Below are 8,594 nucleotides of genomic sequence, written 5' to 3'. Positions count from 1 at the left end.
AGTTAGGGGACACTTAGGAATTTTGTTTGAAATTACCAACCTAGCTAAACACTCACAATCTCCTCCTTTGGCAATTCTGGGACAAAACTCTTTACAATACGAATGAGTACAAGTAAGTAAGTCCCACCCAACTCTCATACAAGGCCACACACTCACTCAAAACCTCACCAAAGGTGCTACAAATCCTATAAATAAATCTCAAGAAAAAACTTTAGGAGCACTTGCACATATTACCAAGACACTTCCATAAGTTTCGAATGAATTGATACACAAATATCCACATATATCCACAAAATCACATGTCTAAAGATAGTTAATATGCATTCATGAGTTCAAAAACGTGTCAAATATCCATCGATATACAAAAAGGGTGATCATGATCAACATATCAAATATCCAAAGCAACAAAACACAAAGAAACCGTCATGATCAACTACATGTCATATCAACATCCATGTAAAATGTAAAATGTTTCCTAATTTTTGTCCCAGTAGGAGACAAAAGGTCATAATCTCCCATTTTCTATCTTAGAAAAAAGACAAATGAATGAGAATTCAATAGCATAATATCTCACATCCAAATCAACAAACATCCACTTTTCAACAAAATGTCAAATACCCAAAAATCAAATATTCACATATTACCAAGTATCCATATCAACATTTCAGAAAAAAAAAATTATAGGATACAATAATCTCCTCTTGACTCCCATCACAAGATATAAGAATCTCTCCCTGAATCCTATCACATGGTTTCAATTAAAAACTTTCAAAAAATATGCTTTATCACCATGAAAATAGATTTCAAGCATGAAAATTTATGGAAACCACTCAAAATGAACAACCAAAGCCTAGGATTAGCATTCCTAGAAACTAGGAACACTCCAAGGCAAAAATGAAATCTCAAACTATTAAAACTATTGTGAGAAGACTCCACACACAAAAAATAAATAAATAAAATCCAAATGAGACTAAGGGCTGATTGGAATTTCCAGAAGTGTAGATTGTGTTGTGTTGATTGTGCTGTGAAAAACATAGTCCTAAGGGTTGATTGGAATTTCCAACTGCTGGAACGGAATCCCAACTACACAAGATACAATCTAGTGACGCACATTGGAGGTCCTAGCCAACACATACTATGTAGAAGGCAATTTCTGACAACACCGACGCACTAAGAAGAGACACACAGACCGACGACATGAGTTGGACAACACAACAATTCTAGGCTATTCGACGAGGCTGTTTGGTGGGATTGGCTAGACTTGAAACGCTCACCAGATAGGGAAGTCTGACTATAAAGGTTTCCAATGGTAGAGACTTATGACGGTAGTGGTCGGAATGATGAACCGACGATGATGGCTAAAGAGAAGCATAGAGTAGAGAAGTTTCCTTCTTTAGAACAAAAGACCTAGGGCTTTTGAAAGAAATGAATTGGGAAAAACTGATTTAGGGATTTTGACTTTTTTACTTTTAGTTACGAAAATACCTCTCATCCATTAAACCATATGAGCATAACTAGTTGGGGGCAAAAATGGAAATTTTCACAAATGCATAAGTGGTATCGATTTTAGTGGATTGATCTAGCTTTCGATTGTGCTCTCGATGATACACAGTCACATAGGTTTGAACATACCAAATTTGAAAAAAATGGTTAAGTGTGTGAGAGACAAGTACTAGGTGGTATCGACCTTGGTGGATCGATCTAAGATTCATTCAAGGGCTCTCGATCACTACATTGTGCACACAATGGATCGATCCACAAATTCAATAGATCGATCGACACCTAATTGAAAAATGACTTAGGCAAAAACTATTGAAAAATCACAAGAAATACACCAATAGGCTTTCCAAAAACTGAAAATTGATTGACCAAAGATGAGATACAATAGGATGGCATACTTATATTTCAATTAATGAGTTAGAGTTGATTCACATTGAACAAAAATGCTTCCAAGAACTTAACAATGGACAAAATTAATAAACATAGAGATTGAAGTACTTTCCAAATTTATCAAATGAATAGGTAAAAAACAAATGATTATCAACACTCTAACAAGGAAGCTTAAGCTAAAAAAAAAAACTCACTCATGACACCATAAAACGGTGAAAATGTTAAATAATTTCCACTTATAAACCTATATTCATTTATGAGCCAAAAATCATTTTCAAGATACTCTTCCTTTCTAGAGAAATTCAAGATAATGTTCCAAGAAGTCAATTTGCATCTCTCTTGGCTAGATTTCTGTTTAACATGACCTAATCACATCCCTTTAATAAAATTCATACACTATTTGCTTTTCATATTTAGCATTGAAAGGAATACAAAGCTATAAGTTTTACCTTAAAGATCAGTTTTTGACTTGAGGATCTCTAAGGACGCCTTTACAACATAACAACATAAGAGATGTCCCACTTTTGCAAGGGAGGCTTTTTAATTCTTGAAACACTGCCAAAGAGCCATATCCATTCCGGGAAACTTCATATTTTCTTTTTCTTTTCTTTTTCATTTTTTTTAAAAATTTAATTTCAAAGAGAGGACAAACAATCAAAGATTGATATTCTCAACCTCTCAAGGATATTCCAGGTGTCTTTACTCACTCTTTAATGCTCATTAAATGGGTATAAGTTTACATTTAGACTTTAAAGAGCATTATTCACCATTTATGCAAACACAAGGTCTAACAATGAGCTTTTTCTCACTTAATAGAAATGAAGCTAATCATTTGTAGTTTATCTAACCAAATCAAAATAGCAAGGATTCAATATCATGTTTATCAAACAAGCCATGGAGATAAAGACATCTTGAAGCTTTTAAGATCATGATGAGTTAATTTAACTTTTAAACAAAATGAATAAGCATGTCACTCTCATGAACTCAACAATTGTTGAAAATTTATGAAAAATGGAGAAAAGATTGAACCAAAACAAAAAGAACATCAAGTTGATGATATTTGGGAACTTAGGAAGACAACTAGGACTCAAGAATATGCAAGAGGAGTCCTAGACAAGTTTTAGAGGCAATTAAATAGAGAGTATATAAACCTATGGGGCTCCTAAGTGATTCAAACCTAGAAATGTCCAAAGGTTTAGTAACATTGTTAGCAATTTGACTTTCTATAGGGAAAAACTCTAGTGAAACAACCTTGTCTTCTACCAAGTCTTGAATGCAGTGATGCTTAATGTCCACATGTTTTTATCTAGAATGAAGAACACGGTTCTTTAACCTATCAATAACATTGGCATCATCAAATTCCTCCCCATCAATCTTAACTTTTACAATGGGATGCTCTTTTTCATTTTGCAACAATCTATGTTGTAGCAAGTGATTAACACATACAATTTTAGAACTTCCACACACAAGAGAAGAGGATGAAGGAGATTTTTTACTAACAACATAGCACTTATCACAAATTCTCAAGCCCATCATCACACATACATCATTCAAGTTAAACACCTTGCAAAAATTTTGTGAAAATTTTACATTGAACTCATTCCCACACATTTGGCTTATTCTAACTAAGTTAGCCTTTAAACCTTCATATAAGACCTCTTCAAGATTAGGAATTTCGGGGGCACAAATGGTACCTTTGTCTTTCACCCTAGCCACATTACCATATCTAAATGTCACATTTCCTCCATCAAATTCAGTGAATGAAGTGAACAAAGATTTATTTCCAGTCATATGATGTGAGCATCTACTATCAAGATTCCATGAGTGTGACTCACTAGCTCTAAGTACGTTATGGACAACAAAACACTTCAACTCATTCATTTACACCCAAATTTGTTTAATATTTGAGACTTGTCTTTTCATTCAAAGTGCTTCCTTTCAACTCACCATTATGAGGGATCTTTGACCACTTCTTGGACACTCTCTTATTCTCATTCAATAACCTATTCTTCAAAGTATAACATTCATTCATTAGGTTGGTAAATTTCTTTTGAAAATTATCAGACAATCTTGCATAACATCTATAAAAAATGTGTCCCATTTTGCCACAATGATTGCAATGAAACTTGATTTGAGAATGAGTTTTCTTAGGAGATTATTTTTCACAAGGCTTAACAAAAATTGTTTTACCACTACTTGGAGTAGTATTTGCATCAACAAATCCTAAGCCTTGTTTATCAAAAAATTTACACCCTAAATTGATCAACTCATTAAGTCTCTTAGAGCTAGGATGTGACTCTTCCTTCTTAAGACTTAACCCATCCTTGAACATTTGATTCACTTTTCAATACATAATATTTTTTCTTCACTTCCAAATGTTCATTTTCAAGAAATCCAATTTTGTCAAGCAAAACCTTATTTTCTCCCTTCAAGACATCAATCTCATTGATTAGAATATTCTTAGAAGCCTTCCACTTGACTTGTTCTTGTTTAAGGCTCAAGCACTCCTTATACAAAGTCTCATATGCCGTGTCAAAACTCATGTCATCATCATTGGAGTCACTTGACTCATGACTCACTTATCACTTAAGACCTCTTTCTTGAGTGGTTTCTCATTGACACTTGCAACAAAGGCTATGAAGTTAGTGCATTTTTCACTTCCATTGGATTCTTTTTCACTTGATTGACAAGATTCTATGTTGCTTCAAGTGACTTGCATGACCTTCTTTCCTTTTTTTCTTTGAGGGACATTTGGCGGCATAATGTCCATTTCCTCTACATTTAAAGCACTCAATCTCCAACTCTTTTTTCACACATTTCTCCATATCCTTCTTTTTTTTCTAATAGAGTTCCTCCATTTTTACCATCATTTGATTCTTTCTTGGATTTTATGAATTTCATGTACTTCTTAATTTTTTTAGTAAACTTAGTAAGCACACCATTTGATATTTTCTCATCATCCTCACTTTCGGAACTTAGGGACTCTTCTTTAATAGTTTTTAAAGCAATTCCCTTAGCTTTCCTAGGTGATACAAGCGTCATCTCAAAGGTTTGGAGGGAACCTACAAGTTCATCTATCTTCAAGGAATCCACATCCTTAGACTCTTCAATGGTGGTAACCTTAGCTCTAAATCTCTCTCGAAGAGATCTTAAAATTTTTCTAACCACCTTAGTGTTAGAGACGGATTCACCTAGATTGAAGTTAGAATTCACTATATCCATCAATTTTGCATGAAATTCTCCAAAAGTTTCATGGTCATCCATCCTAATGGTCTCAAACCTAGATGTCAACATTTGAAGCCTGGACATTTTTACGACATTAGTTCCTTCATGAGTCACTTGGAGGATATCCTAAGCCTTCTTTAACCAAAGTGCATGTGGCAATCCTATGAAATTCATTCGTACTAATGGCATTGAAGATGGAGTACATGGCTCTAGCTTTATTCTCACTTGCTTCATTTTCACTTCTATCACATTCCAATTTTGGCTTGATAACATTTGTTAGTTTACCTTCTCTATCTAACACCTTAGGTGGAGACTAACCAAATTCAATGACATTCCAAACTTTTTCACTTTGCATTTTGAGAAAATATTGCATTCTCACTTTCCAATGAGAATAATTTTCACCAGTTAAGAATGGTGGTCTCCTAATGGAAGATCTCTCTTAATGAGGTTCCATGATTGAGATTTAAGGACCGAAAATGATTTTTTCTTTAAAAACCCTCTCTGATACCAATTGAAAAGGTGAATCTCAATAGTGGAATACACCTAAATGGGGGTTGAATAGGTGTTTTGACCAATTAAACAAAATCTCAACTCAAATTAGCAAACCTTAAAACTTTTTAATATTTTTCTTCTTTTCACACAGTCTCAAAAACACATTATAAATCACATGCATCTATGAATGCAACAAGACTCCCCAACAATATTCAAATGTAATTCACATGCACATGATCTAACACTCCCAAGCCCAAATCAGCTTAAACTAAATTCTGATAAAAACAAGATCAATATACCTCAAAATATCAATGATTAACAATTAGAAACAGCTTCAAAGATGATTCATAGTCATTTCTCTTCATCATTCAATCAAATAGTAGACAATCAAAATTATAATAAATTCTTGAAACTGAAAACTGATGCTAAGAAGAGAAAGAGAGACAATGAGACACCATAAATTTACATGAAAAATCTCCGAAGAGATAAAAAACCATGGGCCTATTACTGATTGAAAACATCCACTATGAAAAATAAAATCTGAATACAAGGTTTTACCTACCTCAAGCCAACCAATCTTTCCCAAACCACTTGACTAGTACCTTTACTTTCAGCTTCTCACCTTCTTCTTTCGAGGCACACTTGGAGTTTGTACCAAGCTCAATCTCGACCTCTTCTTGAATTCATACAAGAACAAAATGGGTTTTTGCACAAAACTGAGAGAATGAGAGATGAATGTTTCAGAAATCAACCCATGTTCGTTTTTAGAAAATCCATTTTTTTAAAAAAATTATTGGAAAACTTGGACGGATTTTCTTCATAGGTAAACACCCTCCAAATGGTGAGGAAAGAAAAAACTCTCTCACGGCTACTACAGTCACCACTTCCAGAAATGAGGGAGATTTGATTTTAAATGAGAGTGAAACCTTAATCCAAAGGTTGAAAATCGATCTAAAAAACATGTTAGTTGGATCAATTTACCCCTATACCTAGATTGATCCAAAAACAGGGGAACAAAAGCCTTGCACCAACAATATTTCTCTCAGTTTTCTTTACTCATTTAAAGATGAAAAATAGGGTTGATTCACATTCAATCACCACACACTCAACCACATACCTTGACCTCTTAGCAAGTCTTAATCTTCAAAGGTCAAGTAGTTCGAAGAGGGATTGGTAAACCAAGTTAGGGAACACTTAGGAATTTTTTTCGGAATTTCCAACCTAGCTAAACACTCACAGGTTCATTTTTTTAGAAACATATAACACCTTAAGAAAAATATGTACATTTGATTTCAACTTAACATGACAGAGTCACACTCATTTGGGTCTAAGATTTGACTTATGTATGCTACAAAATGTAATTAAGAGCTTCCCAAACCTCATTTGACATGGTGGAACCCTACCTAAGGTACATCTTTTACAAAAATACATACATTCTTAACAAATATATATATATATATATATTTTGAAGAAAAATACTTACATTTTTTTCAAGCGAACTGTGTGTTGGCGTCGTAGATCTAAGGAACGGAAACAATACGAATTTATTTATTTATTTTTTTAAATTGATCTTTAGGGTTAAAGTGCTAACCTTTAGGTTTGGATGTTTCAGACCTTAAATTCCAAGTGTTGAAGATGACATTGAAGTTGTTGGAAGTCTCGTAAACCCATGGTCTTTTGCTTGATGACTCAACTTTATTCTTGGCACATTTTTGATAGGAAGGAAAGAAAGGTGGAGGCTAGAGCTCTCTTTATCTCTAAATGGTGGAAGGAAAAAGTGATGAAGACTCTAACCCCTAGGGGGTATTTATAGGGTTCCTAACTAAGCTTAAGTGACTTGAGCCCACATGGGCTTGGGTAACTTAATTTAGGCCAAAATGGATCCTAATTGATTAATTAACCCAATAGGGCCTACTAATTAATTAATTAGCTCAATCTAGAGACTTTGTTCACTTATCCTTGTGCAATCTTGTATAATTACCAAAACACCCTTATGCACAAAAGTAAACCTATAGTCAATTCGACCCTCATAACTATGCCAAAAAGATATATAAGCTCAGAGCGGGGACCACTAGGATCCATAAGAGTACTAACTCCCTCAGGATCCAATTATGAAGTTGATTCAACATCTTATTACAAAGAATCAACCAAACTCCAATATTCTATGTAAATAACAACAAGACACTACGTGCTCGGGTCTATGACCTAGTATCCATTGTGTTCAGTCTTCCCATGAACTGGTGTTTTAGTCTAACAAGGTGAAAGCTATCAACCTTTCAAGACTCTCTACCATCCTTGTGTTACAAATCCTCCTATTGTATATTCAATTGACATGTCTTAGCTTTCAAAGAGCTTATGTCAAGTTCTACTTAAGGAACTATTATGACCATAGTTTCCATGAACACATCCCCTTAAGATCACCCAAGGGGACACATTGTCTCAATCCCATGAGATATCATGGTGTCTATTGAGAATGCCTATTGTTACCGACTTCCATTAACAGTGACCCAATCCATAGGGAATATATGATCAACTTACGATCTCACCCATAGGTAAAAGTCATTGCTAATTTTAGTACAATCTCAATATTCTCTCAAGGTTGAGAGATAACACAATGAAGTATCTTGGTGAGGTCATGACTACTTGATAGTCTTAAGTCATGACTCATCATAGGTCTTGTCCAACGTGTAATCATACACAGTAGTGTACTCACCATGGGAAACCCATCCCAATAACGAAGACCAACCATCCCTCCAATTAGGAGGTGGTGCACTACAACCTCTAATGGGTTGCCTAGACCCATAAACCGGTTGTGAACAAGTCAATTATTTGCAAGGAACCCATGACTTAAAGATCTTCTATGCAACTCCTAATGCACCTAAGTCATGTACAATGCAAAATATGTTGACAAGACTTCTCATAAAATATAATACATGGAATAAAGATAGATAAAAGTGAAATGGGAACATCATTAAATAAATAAGGAA

The sequence above is a fragment of the Vitis vinifera genome, chromosome 19, assembly GCF_030704535.1.
Source record: "Vitis vinifera cultivar Pinot Noir 40024 chromosome 19, ASM3070453v1".
NCBI lineage: Eukaryota > Viridiplantae > Streptophyta > Magnoliopsida > Vitales > Vitaceae > Vitis > Vitis vinifera.
The sequence above is the reverse complement of the archived record's forward strand: the minus strand, read 5'-3'. Positions refer to the sequence as shown.